Genomic DNA, 20652 nt, shown 5'->3' on the forward strand with positions numbered 1-20652 from the left:
TTTCTCCTAATGTACCCTAACTAAGACTTGACCAAAGTCTTAATATAGCTACTTAAAAAAAATCAAATGTGTACTATTATGCATTGATTTTTCAACCTGCATGTCATTTTAAGATTAAAAGCTAAAAATCAAGAAGAGGAAGTTAAAGGCCCATTCTCTTATTGTAAAGTCCAATAAGAAATTCTTTCTGGTGTTATAGACATTTTTAAAGAAAATGATGTAACCAATAACTATTTGAACATTATATACATAATATACTTTGAACATAAAATTTATGAATCAGTCACATGATTAATATTCTCTATGCTAAGTCTCTAGTTAGTGGTTACAATCATCTTGTGAGGTCTGTATCATCAGCCACTGATGGGACAAACCCTAACCCTTAATCCCAGCTTCTACAGAGAAATAGAACATGTATTTATTTATTTATTTATTTATTCATTTTTATTATGGGTCAGTTAGTTATTTTTGGTTCCTTGATTGCCAAGATTTGGAACAATTTTCCAATGACAGAAATCACATATCCTGGTAGCACAGGGTTAGGAATACTTTGCCTTCCCAGAGCCACTGTAGTGGTTTATTTGATAATTTAAAACAACACTAAACCCCAAACACAGAATTGGAGGTTTCTGCATTGGAGCTCGGTTATGTGGATAAACTGGGTTCCTCACTTGTATTGAATTCTGCTCTTATACCAGAAATATTCTGCAAAAAGCTTTTCTCAAGCTTTTACCAAAGGAAAGGGGAAAAAACAAGTATTTATTGGTATTTCAGGCGGTTTTTGAGGTGATGTTTTACTTATTGTTGTTAGTTTCACAAGTAATTTTTTGCATATTAGAAAAAACAGATAACACTTAAGTTACAACTTCTAGTTTTAGTTGAAAGAACAGTTGATCTTTCGCCCTCTAGTTTCAGCTGAAGAGAAAGTAAAGCTCTTCTCAGTCAGAAAGGAAGCAAGAGGAGAACGTGGATGTGAAAAACAAAATCATTTCCTCTTCTTTTTAATCACATTAACATTTTTTAAAGACCTAATACTAAATAGAATATTTTAAAATAATCGTCCTCTCCAGACCGTCATTTTCAGTTACTTTTTTTTTTTTACAGATGGTGTGAGATTGCAGTGTGTGCTGTGGATAAATATGAGTACAGATCAGCTGAAGCATCCTGTCGTGGTATGAGTGATCAGGAGTGCACCCAAATTTTTCGGAGGGGAATAAATGCACACACAATACAAACCCCTGAAGGATAAAACACAGTTGTCACAGTTTGCTGAGAGCTGCCGGTATTTGGCCTGACATTGTGTGCTTGTGAAAAATCCAACACACTTAACTTATTCTGTATTTTTCATCGAGCTTTGTCGAAATAGTCGTGGCTTCAAAAAAATCAAAATACGACACTTAAGAGCAAAATCGACAATCCGAAAATTAAAATTAAAATAAAGAAACGAACACGAAATGTGTTCCTTTTTTCCCTCAGGCATTGCTATCAGCTGGTTATTAGTAAGATTGTAGGAACTTAATTTCATGAACATAAAAAAATTATTCAGGGGCATGTCTGTGCGATAAACTATGGTTAAATAAAGTATTTGTGTGTGCTTTTAAGACACAAATGCACAGCAGTGTGTGTCATCTGGATCATTTGAAACTGAAGTTTTCCCTGAGAGCATCTCTCTTCAGTTTCTACTCAAATTTTATTCTAATTTTGTAGTTAATACCAACATATTCACATGTTAAGAGAAAACTGCAAAAAAACAGCAAAATAATTTTTAGAGTGAAATAACAGTGTAAATTTTATCTCAGTAAAAGTGTTTCCTCTACTGTAGACGATATTTTGTCGATCCAACACGTGGAAAGTGGAACAGATGCAGTGAAGCCTGTGGCAATAAAATCACTAATATCAGGCTAAATTACATTTATTTATTAAGGCTGAAATCTACTGAGAGCATCCTCAGATGCTCACAGATGCACTTCAGATCTTCATCCTTAATGTTCACTGGACACAGTAATATTAGGCTTTGGGTTGAATGTTGTAGTGAGGACAAACAAACTAAGATACAATTTAGTAAAGAAAAACCTACCACATTTAAAATATTATGAGATTTAAAAAAGAATTGTGTTAAATTTAGCATTTTGCTAAAATCATTAGCATGTCAAAAGACAAACTGGAAATGAGAGAAATTTGGGACTCGAATCTTTTCGGGCAAGTCAGGAAAGTTTTTAACCGTTTTTTAAAAATGGTTTTGACACCTGATTTTTTACACAATATTGTTAATGTCCAGGTGATCTCTAAAATGAAGTCTACTTTAGATAATGCTTCAAAATAACCACACAGAAGCATTTCAACATACCAGTCACGTTGCAAGACATGTAACTAAAAGGACCTTTGTATTTATTTGTCCTCCCCACATTTTTCCAGTTTCATATATTTAAAAGTAAGTTATGTGTTTTATAATTATAAAACACATAACTTACTTTTATATAATTCATTTTCTTGTTTTCTTTATTGTCTTCAGTTAGAAGGAATAAAAACTACCAAATGAGATTTGTAGTCTTGATTGAGGTATCACTGAAATTAAGCAACATATATATAACTTAACTTTTTCATGTCAGACAATGTCACACTTTGCAATTTAGATCCAAAATGACAAAAAATGAGGATACTGAATTCATGCTAAATCTGCATGTAGCATGATAGCATACTAGCCTAGCTGTAACCAAGCATTTAGCATAATGCTACTCATGGGTTTAACAAGATAGACTAAGTGCCAAGAATTTAATAAACATTCAAAACGACAATCTTTTTTGTGACAGCTATCAACAGTTTCAAACAACCAAGCCACTAAACCAATTTTGCTGCCAACATTTCACGGTATGTCATGTTGATCAGGTTAGCTGGGTTGAGATATGCGTCATGCATGCTAGTTCATGGATATCGGTCATCTTGGCACTTGGAGGAACAAAACCGTCGTTAGTGACCCCAGGTTTAGCCTATCAGAGGTTTGTAAGAAGGAGGAAGAAGAGGACATCCGGCCAGAGCTGCTAAAACTGTGACAATGACCCCAAAAATCAGACCAATGAGATGAGACTCACATTTCAAACTGAGATATTGATTAAGATTTAAACTGTTTCATTATCTTGACAAACTATATACAAAAAAAAGTCGTAGAACCTGAAAAATTAAATTTGTAACACATACTCTGATCAAATGAAAAGTTGCTCATGTTTTCCTGTATTCATCTAAAACTTCTATCCGGTCAGTTTACCTGATGAATTAATACTGCATGAGGAAAGCAGGTTGATACCCACACCATTATTAATTCACAGCCATCACGCAACACCTTGTGGGAACAATCTTGTGGTCATCATCACCGCGCCATCAATTATAGAAAGACTTTGACAGGATCATATTTTTATCATGCACCAACAGGCGTTCTTGAACATTTCCTCACAAACACCTGAGCAACTTCAGAAACAAACTTTGTCTCTAATCTTCTCCCTGTAATACTAAATTCTCCGGCAATGATAAGTTAATTTCCTTTCCTTTCATCCAGCATATCACGAGAATGACAACAGAAGCTTTTGCAAATGGATTTCAGCAGACAGAAACTGGCAGCGCCGCGTCCCGTCCCCACTGTCTTCCTGTCACGGCGTCTCATCAAATATTAGGCATGTTTTGCTTTGCAGCTCGAGAGACAAATGCATTGATCTTCGATGGGTAAACACATCACAGGAAAAGCAGGTTATTCACCCGGACAGAGTCAGAGTTCTCAGCTGTGAATGTGTTGACAGCTACTGTTTGCTGCAAAAATGTTTAATAAATCGCCGTCCACTTTTAATGTGGAGATGAATATGTTTTAAAAATCACTCGTTCACACACGCCGCATGAATAAAATAAAGGGGAGACAGGACGCTTTCTTACTTCACCATCACACAGGGTTTATATGACACCTATCAAACTCTCTCTTTCAATGCAGAGCACCTTTCTGACGTCTTGCTGAGGTGCAGCATGTTGAACTGCTTTTAGTTCACATTTCTTCTTATCTTTTCTTTGTGTGGTGTAAAGCATGAAGGAGTCATTCAATGCAAAGACTCAGATAAACTTCTGATGTGCTTCTCTTGTCGGTTACGACAGCAAGATTAAAAAGCAGAAATAACAGATTTTGTTTTGCAAGAAAATATTTACATTTCAATCCTGATATGAAGCATTGCCTCGTGTGCCTCTAATTTTTCTTTTCTTTTACTTAATATTCGGATGCTATCAATTTAGCCCCAAATCATTTATTCACTGGGAGGGAACTACGTTTCATTTTCTGCCAGTTAATTGTGTTGCACATGAACTAACCCCTGGTGCAGACGGGTTCCTGAGCACCGCACAGACCTTTGTTGTTTCTTCTGCTCGAATATTTGCAGGTTAATTTTTGTGTTTGTGCAAAAATACTGCTGGAATTGCAGGAAGATTATATCTTAAAGCTGGTGTCATGTTGCACAGCTTATCATTAAATACAAAATTGTCAAAGCCAGCGGGAGCTTAATAATTGTAAGTTGGCACAGTACTGATTAGATTTTCTTTGACTTTGACGGCTTTTAAAACAGTTGTACAGATGCAGCTTCAGGATATTTCATTTTTATTTGCTTGTTTTTTGGGTGCTAGAAATAATAATAAGGAGAAATAAATAAATCAGAAGTATTTATATTAAGCCACTAAAGCTCATCAGAACAGCTGAGGAAAAGTCACTGAATAAAGTGCTCATGTCTCGCTGCACGCGAAGCCATAAACCAAAACTACTGAGAACCTCCTGAAAAACTGAACTGCTGTGCGTTTGTTATGTGATCACCGAAAGAAGGGAGTGACTTTGGCCCAAAGCCTCAAATCTCCTGGTTATCTATTAGTGACATCATCAGTGTTCAAATGTAGCAGCTCTGAGCTGAGTTAACGGTCCAGGTGCGATGAAGAAGAGCCAAAATCTGACATCATGATGGACGAACAGAAACGCTGGGAAGGCTGAGAGCGTTAGAGTAGATCTTTCAGTCTCTTTCCAAAGGAGGGCAGAAGAGGAGAAGGAAGAGAGGCAGCGACTGTGAGGAAGAATCAGAGAGGAAGTGTGAGCCGTTTGTGTGTCAAGTGTGTGCGCTCTGCAGTAAGACGGAGACACACAAGAGGAAACAATTCCTGCAATAGTGGACGAGGAATGCGAAAGCTGTTCATGTGAGACAGAGCGGGAAGAACTTGCAGCCGTAAAAGGCATCTGTGCGTCCAAGAGATTTTGGCTCATTTAATCACAAGTTTATATAAATAAATGTCAGTCTGGCAACAGACTTTGAGTGATATAACAGTGACTCAACCTTCAGCCAGTTCAGCTCTTAAATTTGCTGCTAAAGTCCTCCTCCGTCACACAGGAAGTGTTTTATTTTCTCAAGTAGAACAAATTAAAAATGCTTGGTTAAGTAAAAGCTAAACATAGGAATTCACAATATTAAACAGAAATTAGCTCTTAACATAGACGAATACATCATTTGCTAATAGGAAATTTTTCATTGGACTTTTCAATATTAAAAAAAATAAAGACTATTAAGGCAATCCTTTAAAACCCTGGCTACTCTACAGGGCATCACTTTTGCAATAAACCAATTTAGCACTGGAGTATTTAAGCATTTAAAACCTAATTTGTGCTATAGTACAGCAGAATAAAAACAAGATTAATGCACAGAGATGGACGTGCACACGAGAAATAATCCCTGCATTTACCTTTGAATTAACCAAACGCTTTAATCCCCACACTGCACATTAAATTAACTTGTCGTTCCTGTCCTCCTAGACATCAAACGGACCTGGAAAAAAATGAAGGAAAATGAGGGGAAAAAAAACCCACACAGGGGAACCAAACAGGAGAGAGAGAAAAAAACTGGGAAGGAATGAATTAATAATGAGCCACTTTTATACCGGATCCAGCGATTATACAAATGGGGGTAACGTCCAAAAAATATTCTGTATGGCATATGGCACTTCAGCTGCCATATGTGCCAGTTTTCACAAAAATTGGCAATGACGTTCATGATGGTCAGTAGTAACTGCCAAAAACACAGCAAGGCCTGAAACAGAGGGAGAGAGAGAGGGAGATGGGGGAGGGAGGGAAGGGGGGAGTAATGCTTCAATAGCTTTGTTGGCCGGCTTGGACTCTTCTCTCCACAGCTTCTGGTGCTCTAACTACAAAGAGAAAAAAGAGAGAGAAAGAAAGAGAAATGAGGACCAAAGAGGGGAAGAAAGAGGGAACAAAGAGAAGCTAAGACCGTGTTTGCGTCGGTCAACCTGCGATTGTTTTGTTTTTTTCTTGGTCAAGTGTGAACAATACCACCAGGCGTCACGTCACCGAGGTGCTTGAGGATGTCTCCAACTGGTCCTCTTTAGATTCACTTCTTAAAGGGATTTTCAAGGTCGCTGTTAATTTTTTAATTGCTCAAAGAAAAGAAAAGACGCGTCTTTGGAGATGCATGTGAAATGCTCCTTTATGCTCCAGACCTGTGAGTGGGCAGGACGTGTTTGATTGGCAGCACAGCCAACAGGGGCTGTTTGAAGTGCAATTTTTTGCACTAGAGGAAACAATGACAGCGTTCTTTGCATTTACTGTTGCACGACTCTGATGTTTGAATGACTGCACTGGACAGATTTTTAGGGAAGACATGCCAAGGTGGAAACAGACAGCAAGAACACCAGAGGGTGTTTGGCACTCCCAGTCTTAGTAATGACACTAGTGGCACCTGGTACTGATTTCAAGCAGAATGAGCGTGGTTCCCTTGCCATATCAATTTGGTGCATGATGCCACATGCGGATGATCCCAGCTAGATATAACGAATTTGTGCCCCCTAAAAAGGAAACAACACACACTAATGTATACATATCCATCACTGCACTGCCAACCTGGAAAAGAAAAAGGTACTGCCCTATACCTTGCAGCATCTCTCTGTTGCGGTTTCATTATCAGCAGATTAGCCTTTAGCCTCCACTTTACTAAAGTGGGGTTTCCTGCACGTGTAGCAAGTAACAAGCTAACAGCCAAACTTAGCACAGTTAAGTGTACACACTTCTCACTATGAAACTACTAAAGCAAGTTTTTATGGCACCTGCACAGCTCGCTAGCCATCATGATGCCACCCACTGGTTTTTGAGCTTCTGTTTTAAAGCCTTCGTTTTACTTTTCATTTAACGATAGCTAGCTTGGTTAGCAAGTGGAAGTTATATGATATAGCCTCCTGAGAACCAAGGAAAACAGAATCTTCCCATTTAACTTTTTTGTGATTTCCTTTCTCTTCGGAGCTAAGCCCAGGATGTCCTCTATTTAGTCCATCAGGACTTGGTAGGCTAGCTCACCTAAGTCAAAAGATATTGACCAATGTCCTCTGTAAGGTCCATTACAGAGGTTCTCAGGAGCAGAGAAAGATACTTGTGATGAGTATTACTTAACATCAAAATAAAATACTAACATTTCTCTCACTGGAGTACAAAATTCTTGGACTAGCTGTTAGTACCCGTATATCATAATGGTATAAATAAATGCTCTGAAAGGCACTAACAAGACAAAAATAGTCCAGAGGTTGAGGCCGGTGATTTGAAACATGTAAACCAACATCTGTTCTAAATCTGGGCATTTTAAGGTGCTGGTTTAATGGGATTGACTCACATTTTGGAGAGAGTCACAAGTAGTCTTTCAAAAAGAAACATATCTGTTTTTGGCGTATCTGTGCCAAACGTTTTTGTCATGGAGATCGTCAGTTGGCCAAGACTTGCTTCCCCAAGTCAAAATGCCATTAAGGTCCCAGAGTCAGCCTTAACAAAGACTTGGTTAGGCCAGTACAACTCGAATCAGAGTTAGACTTTTTCAACTTTATTATCATTTCAGTTGTAAGCAGTGCTACAGCTGCATACATAATCACATGGATGGAAATGTTTCTCTAACAGAATATTTACCTGGTAAATCGTTTTTTCAAACCAAGGTGCAACACAAAACACATCTCCATATGTGTAGATGAGAAAATTGGTTGCTGTTCAAAGTCTGTAGTTCCTACATTTCAGGCTGCTATCTGGCTAATGTTCAGTGTCACTGTCAGCCAATGATGAAGAGTGATGTTTTCAAATAACAGGTCCAAGCTCCTGTAAGGCTTTATATTTGTCTTATATCTTAATCAGTGGCTAGATTGTGCAATCCAAAAGAAATCAAATACACAAATGTAACGAAGTGAGCTCTTCCAAGAAAATGAAACGTAGGTGTGATTGCTCTCTAAGGGCGTTTTCACACTCAGGCTGACTGAACCTGAGGCGATTCGCCCTGAGAATTCAATACATTTGTTTAAGTGTGAAAGCTGCTGTAACACCTGGGTCTGATCCAGAAGAAGGATAGTCTTGGGTCTGTCACAGTTTTCACACTTGGTTCAGATCCTAGAATCCATACCTACAATTGTGGATTTTTCTTCAGATGCTAGACTGGATTGGTAGTTTTGTTATCTGTATATTTTGAAAATATAAAGATTAGACCCTGTCCAGTTGCTTCCAGTTAATCGGAAATTGTAAATGCCTTTCTAGCTGTTTTTTTTTACTCAAAAGTTAGCTTTCACATTTGGACTCCATGGTGCTGTGACTACTGATTTATCAAGGAGAACTGAAGAACTCATTGACTGGAAAGAATAAAATCTTGTGCAACTTATTTCATGGAGTAACCAGATGTTCACATACATTTTGGTCAACAGACCATCAGCATTAGCATGAGCGTTAGTGTTATTCTCCGTCAAGTCCAAAATGAGCCTAAACAACTGGCAATCCTGCTCTCTGAGCTCAAGAACTTCCTTTTGGCTCCGTACACACATGAAAGAGCTTAAAGGAAATAACTATACGGGTCATCTGGATTTTTCAGATGAATGAAACTTTGATTGTGAAAACAGTCCTTTAAAGGTGTTTGAACTAGAGATGGACCGATCCGATATTACGTATCGGTATCGGTCCGATACTGACCTAAATTACTGGATCGGATATCGGAGAAAAATAAAAAATTTAATCCGATCCATTAAATATCACGAAAGCACCTCACAAAACTTGCAACACGCCGTAACTCACCTCAGAACGTTAGCGCGTCAGAGCAGTATGCATCACGTGATAGAGCGGCTGTGGCATGCGGGACCTGTCGGTGGTCTGGATAGCATGTGGAGCTTCGCTAGCAACCCGGCATTTCATCTCCGACAAAGTTATCCCGAGAGAAGTAAAGCAAGTGTGTAAGTCCATCTCTGAATGTTTGTAAAGCATTCCTGCGTTAAGCTTACCAAACGATATATGGAGCGACTGCCTCTCCTGCTGCTACTTCAATCATGAAACTGCTTAACGATCAGCTGATCGGCTTTTCTGTCTCGAGTCCGTGTCTCTTGTTTGTTTTTGGCCCACTTTGCACCAGAAAGAGGAAACCAGCGGCTGAACAACAGCAGCACGTTTAAGCTTGATAAGCTGTTGTTAGAATGTATTTAATATTACTTTCTACTCGAGGATCTTTTTCTACGTAGCTGACGGCTGGTAACTGTGCAGGGGCGGATCTAGCAAAGTTTAGCCAGGGGGGCCGATAGGGCATGAACAGGGAAAAGGGGGCACAAAGACATACTTTTCTTTCTTATTCTCATTTAAAATGTCTAGCTTTTAATAAATAATTATCCGAATCTTACACCCAAAGTTTTAATTTGATGTAAAATGAATAGAAGTCAATTACTGTATATAGTGACTATTAAGTCTAATATATATACCCTAGTAAGCTATAGTACTTTTTCCTTTGGGAAGGTATCATCTGTGCAGTCTGCAATTTTGTTGAAGAAAGATGTTGAATCTATTTAATATTTCTTGAAAAATAATTGATTTCTGTGCATTTTTTTTCACACTGCATCAAATTAAGGTTGATTACGTTGATTAAGCATCATGAGGTGGAGTGTGAGCGGTGGTTCCCTATTTTTTATTTATTTATTTTTGTTGTTGCTGGGAGTTGGAACCCTATTAGTTAGGTTGCTTAATATTTACGCTAAGTACTCTTTAAAATACCAGAATAGTGAGGATGGTGTAGGTTTAAGTTTATTAGATTGATCAGAATTGCTGAACTATGAAATATTTTTTTTTTGCATACAGGTGTAACAGAATAGCTTTAGTGTAGTTGTTGTTTTAAACTTGAGTATGAACTTATACAAAATGCAGCAAGATATTTAAAAAAAAAACAGTTTTGTTGATTAAAAAACACTATATCGGATTCATATCGGTATCGGCAGATATCCAAATTTATGATATCGGTATCGGTATCGGACATAAAAAAGTGGTATCGTGCCATCTCTAGTTTGAACACCATTTTACCGACAGGACAAAAGACACAGTATGGAAGAGAGCCAGAGATTAATCATTACGATGGACCGCAGGCGATGCCAGGTTTTAACTAGCTACATGATGCTACGTTGAGATGCCTCGGTGCCTCGGTGCCTTGACAGAAAAAATTAAAAACCCAATCGCGCTTCTTTGACACTGTGTGACATTTTCCACAGCAACCCTGACCAATAGGAGCCCAAATAACTTTCCACACACAACACAGTGAAGTAATGAAGGTTTAACAACCCACCATTTCTACTTAGGATAAGCCACCAACTGTTCTGGTAGGTTATTGCTGGCACCTCCTTTCCAGTGGTATAACATGACGCTCAATCACAGTGATTGAGGCCATGTCCACACTAATACTTTTTCGTTTGAAAACTCACTTTTTCTCTCCATTTTTGGCCTTCCATCCACACCCGACAGCGTTTTTGGTCAAGGAAAACACAGCGTTTTTAAAACACTCTCCAAAGCGGACACATTTTCACGTCGCAGTGTGGACAGCAAACCCGGAGCCTTTTCGAAAACGATGACACATTTTAGTCATGTGATGCAGTCATGTGACCAATTAAACTAAGATAGCGGAGGGCATTATACAGCAGTTGTTTTGTTTGCACTCAATTTTGACAGCCCTATTAAAGATTAATATCAGTCTCTCCATCTCCATGCGCCAGATAACTTTTCTTCAAATTATTTAATTCTCACTCGCTTTTGCAACTTTGTACTTTTGTGTTACTCGTAGCAACAATTCCACCTCATTGTTAGTCCATTTTAAAAAACTCAGTGCTTTTCCTCCACCTTTTGCCGCAACGTTTCAAAGAGCCGGAAAGTAAATAAACGGCAGACAGAAAAGAGGCAGGTCGAATCGTCTTGCGTTTCACGCATGGCAGTAGTGGAACGTAAGCGTTTTCAGACGTTTCAATGTGGACGCACAACTCTGTGCAAACGACTGAAAACGATAGCGTGGACGCGGAGCATTTTCAGACGAAAACGCCGTTGTCAAATTTATCTGGGCCAGTGTGGACGTAGCCTGAGTGTGAGTGTAAACCAACAGGTATCACAGACTGGTAGAAGGTCTGGAACCAGAGAAGTCATATTGTAGTGCAAAATTATCAGTGATTGATTGTTAGGGTTATTGTAGATGTATGAGTTGTTGTACCCTCTCCTTCCCTTAAGCAAACTTTCTGGTTTGAGATATTGAGACTTCATCAAAATAAAATATTCTCAGCATGAAGAATGGTGTTCAGGACGTGCACATTAATTTAGGATTTTCAAAGGTACCGTCATAAAAGGCTGTCCAGCAGTTGAACACAGCACGGTCATCTGCATCCATCTTCCAGAACGTTTATAATTTGTGTTGCTCTCTGTTCTGGATGAAGGCCGTCAAACAAAGGCCGCAAAGGCCAGCTTTCCCTTCTGTGGTGTACGTGATTCCAAAAATAAAGTGACAAAAACATTTCCATCGACTCAGACAGGGAGTGGGTTGCGCGTCCCAGAAGAGTGAAGAGGAGCGAGCTGAGGGTCCTTTTTCCAAACCTGTGCCACCCCCGCTGCCACCTCCACCCCAGGCAAGCTGCCAGAGCGGCTCAAGGCTCAGAGCTGCGCTGAACCGCCATGGCAAGGCTTAATGTTCCAGGTTCCTCTGCCCTCGGGGCATCCTCCCATACACAACCCAACACACAAAAATACACTTTGGGGAGAGAGCTGCATGTCTGACTCTGTCAAGGCAGGGCAGCATCCTCCAAACTCTTCAAATGCTCCGCTTGGCTTCGCTCTGCTTGTCTCACACAACAGCGATAATTCAAACTGACTGAATTCCCTGATTTAAAAAGTTTGTTGATAAAACACAAATTTGAACATTTTTACTGTGAATTATGACTTTAACACAGAAAATACTTGAAGCAACATTTTGTGTGTTTGTGTTTTACTTAAAAAAAAAAAAAAGAAAAGAAAACTAAAACTGGTGTAAAAATGTGACAATCAATCTTTGTTTGTCACTGGTCACTAAAAAGCTGCAGATATCTTATTATGTGATCCACATTCCAGCATAATATAAGTTAATTCAATTCAATTTTATTTGTATAGCGCCAAATCACAACAACAGTCGTCTCAAGGAGCTTTATATTTTAAGGTAGACCCTACAATAATACATACAGAGAAAAAAACAACAATAATCATATGACCCCCCCTATGAGAAGCACTTTGGCGACAGTGGGAAGGAAAAACTCCCTTTTAACAGGAAGAAACCTCCGGCAGAACCAGGCTCAGGGAGGGGCGGGGCCATCTGCTGGGAAGAGAAAGAATAATTTATAATAACGATATCATAAAAAAATGGAGGCAGAAAAACAACTAACAGGCTGACAGTAAAATTACTGAATCTGTTAAACTGAAACTCCATGAAATGAAGAAATGAAGACTAACACTTCGGCACTATTATTATATGTTACTGTCACATTTTTAGTACTATAATATTAATATCAGGGGCCCTCTTCACTGATAAATGTCTGTAATGGCCAGGTGTGTTTTACAGCAGATAGGCCCTGGTCCTGGTATAGTGTTACCTGCTGTATTGTAGTCTTGTGTTGTATAAACAGCAAATTCCTAATCAGTGAATCTCTTAAGAGTAAAACTCAAATTTAATTTGGAGAATAAATGAAAGTTTTCAGAGCAATATCTGAATAGTTTCCCCTGATTTCACGTCGGTACATTCAGGAATATTTTGGAAGGATCAAATTGTTTGAGTAGTGTATCTCTAAAAGTTGATTCTGTGACCTCCCAGCCCATTGTTCCCTCAGTGGGCTGGTTTCAGTCATTATGCAAATGTACTGTTTATAAGATTGGAAACCTGCAGTCAGCTGAGACTAAAGAAGTCACCTGGATGAGTGACGAAATGTTTCTCCCACTGAAAACGCTATGAACAGATGAACAGAATGCACTTTTGGAGATTTACTTACCTGGATGATTGAGCATGCATCAAGACGTTTGAGTAGTGTAATTCTGAAGTAATGGAAAATTTTATATTGTACAGACAATTAGGTTTTAAGTGCTATTGTCTGGATTAGCCAACAAATTCTGAATTATTGTGGTATTCCCAAAATAACGAATTATGGATGGCAGTTTGTAATGTTTTTAGTGTTCGTAACATTTTTTTTGACAGTTAATGCATCAATATAAGAGGTCCATACAGACAGAGCAAAGAAATAGATTTTCTGTGTCCCCATAGCCATGAAACTTGAAAAAAAAATGAATAAAACATTTCTTACACATTTCAGTGCATGTGCATCGTTAAATGTAAGCTGCTTTAAAAATGCATGATTGTGTGTTCAGAGTCTGTTTAAAATTTTGGGGGTCGGGAGGAATAAAGAAAAGTTAAAAACATGTGGGATGAAAATGACAGATGACGTGGAATACCTTGAGGAGGGCTTGTCAGCATCACTGACACCATACAGCCAGATCCACCCCTCCAAACCCACGGAGGTCTGGGATGGCTGCAGGACCGCTGCACAGAGCAGCAAATCAAAGGCAACAGCAGCAAACAGCACAGAAGGGTCCCGATGGGCAGCGGCATGCGGACGCCAGCAGCGAGCAGAGCAGGGGAAGGCTTCCTTTAAAGCACTGGGACACAGCTGCTGCGTGCAGGGCGTCTGAGGTGTGTAATTTGTGAGTGTTCGGGGGTGTGTGGCCCCTCTCAGGCTCCCTGCACAGGGAGAGCAGAGAGCACTGCATTCCATAAGTGCATCAAAGTTTCCTTTCAGAGACAGAAACACACAGAGACAGCAAAGAGTACGAGAATTCAGGGGGGTAGAGGGTTGACTGACAGACTAGAAAAACCGAATCAAAACAAAAAAATTAATCCAATGAAAGCTCCCAGGACAATCGTCCAGGCTGGGAAAGTTTTTGGATCGTGTCCAGCGAGAAATATTCAAAAGATGGGTTGAAAAAGTGTCTTTTTCCGAGAGCTAACGAGTTGTTTTGACAGCGACATGAAAAAGGCCTCTGTGAGGAGGACCTCCATCATGGACATTCATGAGCTGCAAATTTACAAGTATGTGGTCCAGAGATCCGCGTGTTGTGGGATGACACATTTTTACCACGGTGCAGCTTTGGCTCCTAAAAATAAATAAATAGGAAGCACACAAGGATTGATTGGAACTGGAAAAACAATTCAACACCAGCAATTTTGCAGGCACAGGAAGTTACAAAGTTTGGTAAATGCTGAATACAAATAATTTGTTTATTTTGTACAAGAACAGCTTTAACATGTTTAACCCATATCTAACTGTTTTTTCCCATAAAAAAGTTATTATTTTAAGCTCAAAAACACCATGGCATTACTCAAGCCTGGTCAGCGCTCTGTGTATGGGTTATTTAGCAAGTCATAAACACAACAGTGGTGGTACGGATTACAAGTGTTTCACTTTAAGCAAACCCTCCTCTGATTGGCTGCCGCTTCATTTAAACAACTGGTAGGCGGGACTTGGATGTGTGCCTCACTGACATGATTGATAACCACAAGTAGAAAAAACTGCCTGAAACTGAACATTTAGAACAGTGATTACAAATACGTAAAATGAGGGTTGACCCTATTATTTGAAACTTGCCCTCTTTGATATTCATATCCATGTTTGTAATAGTTCCTTAAATAGTTCAATACATCATTTTTGCATCTAAAAGTGGGTGAAAAGTGAGAGGTGAACAGTCACCCTTTCATTTATTTTTTCCACTCAACAAATTTTGTTGACTGACATCTATATTGCAGCCACTGCTAAAAAGTGAAAATTTAGCTACACACTAACATGTCCATGATAAACACTTTATTTGGTTGTTAAATTACTGTGATCAGGCCACTAAATAGATTAAAAACAAAAAAAAAACATGCATCTGCTTTTTATTTCCTTATAACAAGAACTTTTTGGTTCTAAATTTGCTGAGTGTCTAATGCAGTGGAGAGGAAAAATATCCTTCAGATCTCCTTTCCTTTAGAACCAAACTAGTATTAAAGAGGTGGTTTTTTTTCTTGTTTCATGTTTCAACCCAATCTCAGAGTCAACAAAACTTTTTGCTGGGTTACTACTATGAATTAACTGTGGTTAGACTGGAATGCCCCGACTGTGCATTTTAAGGAAGTTCTGACATGATGATAAAAGGGATGTAAAAGGGAACTGTGTTGATGATAATCCCTGTTTTAATATAAACAGTTATTTTGTAATTGTCAGAAACTGAGTTCTGAGAGCTAATTGTTGTTAGTAGGGTGGATACCACATGGGCATAAATATCAAAAAATGCATCTGTGTCATTCTTCTGCATGTTGTTCTCTGGCAAACAAACTCCTTATACTTCAAAATGAATTCAAATAAATCAGATTCAAAGCTGCTTATTTGTGTTTGTTAGTTTAGCTGAAGTTTGTTAAATTGTTTGTTTACTTGAAGCTTAAATACTATAAATATGGTTTACTGTATTTTTAAATTGTGAGAAAAATGTTTCCATGTGTGATCATGTGTCATTTTATTTTATGACTCCTATACGGGTCCAAAACCTGAGGTGAGAAATTCATTCTGTCCTTACAAATGGGTTTAGTACTGTACAGCCTGCGAGGTGGGACTATAATGTAAAAGGAAAACGTAACTCTTCCAGTAAAGCCTGAAAAGGAGGGGGAATTGGGGGGCACCAACCCAGGACATGCAAGCAGTCACCAGGGATCCTTTAACTTCTGACCCTGGTCGACATGGATAACCATGTCTGACCATAATTGCTTTGAAACAGCCACTCCTTCAAGACATTTAGGCTGAGAGAAGGATCCTGGCCTTAATGAGTGACCTCTGAGTTTGACGAAGCAGTGCCATTGCCCCAGGCACCTTATTCTCGGGACTTACTCGGGGGTCATGTGCCCGGGGTACATCGACCTCATTCTTGTCACTTCAGGCCTAAGCAGACAGTGTTGTCCTGCACACTTTCTATGTGGGGGAGATTTCACAGCAGATTTACCTCATAAACACCATCATCCTCCCTTCTGCTCTCTGGGGAATCCCCTAATTCCCACTGTGATCTCCTTTGTCTTTGTTGTTGCGCATCTGAGCTTGGCACGCACCCCAAGCCACCAGCCCCCTTTTGTCTTATGTGGTTTTGGGAAATGGGGCGAAGAGCACAAGGCTTTCTGGAGCAAAGAATGTGCAACGTGTTACGAGGACGCCTGCCAGGAGAGAGGATGGTTGTAAGACCCTGCTCTGAGTTTTAATTGGTCTCATATTCTTGGCCTTCAGCATGCAAAAATTGAAAGCGAGTGTGAACAAAAGGCAGCAGAGTGGGGAGTAGGATGTGGCACGATTCAAGTCCTGATTGTTTTATACAAGAATAAGGTTTGGCGTTAAGAGTTTAGATTCAAACCAAGCAGAATATCAGATAAAACAATTACACAGTGCAAATAGATGGGGCACCAAGGAGTAGTTGCAAAATAGCTCTTTCACTGCAAGCGCAAGAGATTTCCTAATTTTGCATGTAGATAAAGCAGTTTTCTATAATTGCAGTGGGGATGAATGAGTCCCTGGTTATTTAACTCCAGAGTTTAGAAAACTGAGGCAGCACTCAGGTGTATCTGTTTAAACTGCCTCAGGAGGTTGAAGCAACTTTGGGTGGCAGCAAACGTTTCACTGCTAAGCCAAGTATGCAACCCATTTAAGTGTTTGGACTCAGTTTGAATGTAAGCTACTAATGGAGCGTAACACGTACATGCACACCTCCCAACCCCCTTGTACTTGAGTGCCTTTTGGTGTTAAGCTAACATGACTTGAGGCTCAGGCACTGCAGCTCAATGTCCAGCTAAATATTGCTGAGATTGGCCTGAGTTTACTGGTATTGTAAGTGCACCCATTTAATCCCGCAGCCTTGGACCACACATCCACAGTGCTCATTACTGTCACAGCCCTTTAATATTAGATTTTAATATTAGCCCTTTACGATTGATTGCCAGGAGGGATGTGCAGGGATATTTGACGATCATCTTTCCAAACCTCTTATGTTAGCTTTGGAAAAACGGACGCCGTGGCCTGGACTCGTGTCATCCTATGTGACCGGTAATCGCATTAAAAGTTCACACAGTAGGCAGAGATGAAAAAACTGTGCTGTGCCGTGGCTGTCCTTAAACGGATTCCATGTGAGGAGAGATGATGTGGCTCTCTGGTGTACATTACAGGGACATGGCTTCAGGCTGAGATGGGGCTTGTTAGCTGATGGTCCTATATAGTTCCTCAGAGAGTGAAGTCACAGACGGGACGTTAGCTGAAGAAACAGCAGCCTGGTGAACTGAAAATGCAATGACAGCATCCAATTTTGTTTCACAAGGTTTCACCTTTTAATGATTACAAACTCTTTAAATACTAAAGAAAAGGAGGTTACCAATTTTACTCCAAAGGCACTAATGAACTGGTGAGATTGAATGTTAGGTGAAATCTAAAGAATCATAATACAGTTACATTGCTACATAAAAGTCAAACAAATCTTACTAAACAAGTTTCCTGGGATTACTCTTAAGTAATGTTTGCCCGCACTCAAGTAAAGGTTAATAATCATCTTCATTTCTTGACATCTGGATGTAATATGTATACATTTTATAGTAGGTTGCAGAAATTCCTTACTTAACCTAGCTGGTGGTTAGCATACTATTGTTGCTAATAGCTTGTGATATCAGGTTTAGAGACAGCATCTTAAAAATAAAGCATAAAACTATCAGTTAGTACAATGTATATTTATTATAAATAGGCTTGGATAATTATTCATTTTGAGAGGTTTGGTACGATTTCTTATGTATAGAGTCAGAAGTCAGAAGCTAATTAGCAAAGCTAACATAAGGAATGGAAGCTGCTAGCTTGGCTCTGTTCAAAGTTTAAAGCTTGGCAACGTCTCTAAAGCTCTCTAATTAGCACTTTTCTTTTGTTTAATTGGTTCACAAACACAAGTATAAAATTAACAATGTCTGGCTTTACAGCTATAATAAATTAAACTTACAGGCAGAGTATGTCCTGGCTATCCTTTTTGCAACCGCTCTGTGACAGGGCTAAGATTGATAAACTTCTGTTCAAAAAGTACAGAAATCTGTCCCCTAGTACAAAAATGTTGTACTAGCACTCAAAACAAAGAAGTTTTCCCCAGGTAGCCAAGTTTACAGTAGCCATAGTTTTCATTCATGTGACCGACTCCTTATCCTGGTGGGCAAAACATGACTCCATTGTAAATAATGGAGTAAATGCTGTGTGGGGAGGTGAAAAACAAAGAAATTATTCACTGTTGAAGCGAAAGTAAGTGCTCCATAGCTAGCTTAAACAAACTACCACACATAAATCTTACATTTTGTTGTCTTGGACATTTAAGGATGTAGAGTCAGAAGACTTGGCATTAATTTATCCTATCCGGTTGTTCAGTCTGACATCACTAGCCGTGTCTGGACCTAAACTCCACTGCAGGTCCATATATCAAATGATCACTATGGCATTACTGAGAGTTGAAAAACTGTCTAAAGTCTTTCATCTTTAATAAAATGATCAGCGTTCTGCTCTACCAGGTGTAACAATTGAGTTTAACATCCAGGCATCCATGAAAAGGAATTTATGACATTTAACGGAGTTAGAAGTTAGCAGGGAGTTAGCTCGCTAGCTTCTATCTAAATACAATATAGCATGTCCTGACTGCGGCGATTTGGAAACAAATTAAAACGTACAGCTCTGTTATCACTTCCAGCATAAATGAAGACAGAAAACTACACAGCAGTGACGTTTGTAGGGTTACTGAAGTTGGGCTAGCTGGTATATAATGATGTGCTACGTGACCGCTAGCGACACAGCTATGTTAGCATATTATAAACAAGATAACTTTTTTCCCACTCGATAAAAGTTAACGTGAGTGTTCTCGGTGGTCACGAACAAATGTAATCGCATGGCAGGATGCTGTAAAAGGACCAAACTTCAGCCAGGAGAACAACTGAGATAATCCATCCATAATACGAGGTTAGTCATTCATGTACTGCTGCATGGGCTGGGCTGTAGTTACATCCTAAGGTTTTAAAAACTGACCTTAAATAAATGATTAGCGGTAATAAAAGCCGAGGGAGGTCAACAGTGATCACTGACTGTTTTAGGAGCTTTTTGAGATCAAATAGAAGAAAATACATAACATTAAACATGTTAACAACACAAAAGCCATATTAAACGCAGACTACTTTAGGCCCGGAAGTAGGATTCGTCACGTCATCACTGAACAACCGGATTAATGTTGCATCAGTAAAGTCGACCAAGTATTTTTCCAGTGTCAGGTAAATCATTCCGACTGTTTACATGAACTACAGTGGAGAAGCAGGGTTCGGTGCCATTTGGCCTGTAAGGCAGGGTTAGGAGAGGTGTTCACATGTTGGTGCAATACTCTATGCTCTTCTAGCAACTGTAAATAAATGCAGATTAGTGCATCCGAAGGCACAGCAACTATCTGGAGTCGCGGCTAACTTAAACTAGAAGACAAGTTTACGGAATTTTTCAAAGCTGGCATTCTTGTGCCATCATCAGCACTCTACATATCTTTAAAATGGAAAAATAGAAAACTATTACAATATCCAGCATGACAGGTACATCAGATGAGTTTCATAGTAATAACAGTTTCATGCTATTGTAGCTAAAATGAAATAAAGCACATGCAGGCGAACTAAACAGATGTTTTTCATCATCCTTTCAGCCTAAGCTGAGGTACTCTGGGTGAGGTACACTACAGTTAGTCACTGTGATTTCTGTTTGTTTGCTTCTTTCTAGGTTACAGGGGTTTGAGTTGGAGGACTGCTTGTGTTCTCTGTCCTCCAAACTCTAAACAGTGGCTGAAGTCACTTATGTTCCCTGGCCAGACATGATTATTCATGGATGTTCTGATACTTCTACAATACCTTGCAAGTGTTTTCACTTACTCAGGCATAGCAAGACGGAATGTGTCGACGTTATTGATTACACTTTGGAAAACTGTAGGAATCAAAATTGCATTTTACCTCTGCCAGTATATCTTAGCTCACACGAGGAGTGATTAATCAGCACTGTCTTCCTATCGGAGCAGGGAAAGTTTCTGTCATATGTTTCCACACAAGTATCTACATGTGTTGTATAATTTTTGAGAAAAAAAATAAAACAATAAAAATAAATAAGAGAGGAGACTCTGTTAGGGTCAAACAAAAGGCTGAGAGCACATAGCACACAGATATAGCACTAGCACATAGATATAATATTGAGAAATAATAAAAAAAATTATTAAGT

The 20652-nt window shown here is 39.1% G+C and overlaps 1 long non-coding RNA gene across 1 annotated transcript; it reads right to left on the reverse strand.

Annotated features, from left to right (window-relative positions):
* Positions 1–5586: 5586 nt before the first annotated feature.
* LOC309719746 lies at positions 5587–9303 on the reverse strand. The gene is made up of 3 exons (XR_014280309.1): positions 9104–9303; positions 5941–6204; positions 5587–5828 (listed from the first exon to the last, which is right to left on the reverse strand). It is a non-coding gene; the product is annotated as an uncharacterized lncRNA (long non-coding RNA).
* Positions 9304–20652: the final 11349 nt, after the last annotated feature.

Source organism: Aulonocara stuartgranti (assembly GCF_965226115.1).
Source record: "Aulonocara stuartgranti genome assembly, chromosome: 12".
Classification (NCBI taxonomy): domain Eukaryota; kingdom Metazoa; phylum Chordata; class Actinopteri; order Cichliformes; family Cichlidae; genus Aulonocara; species Aulonocara stuartgranti.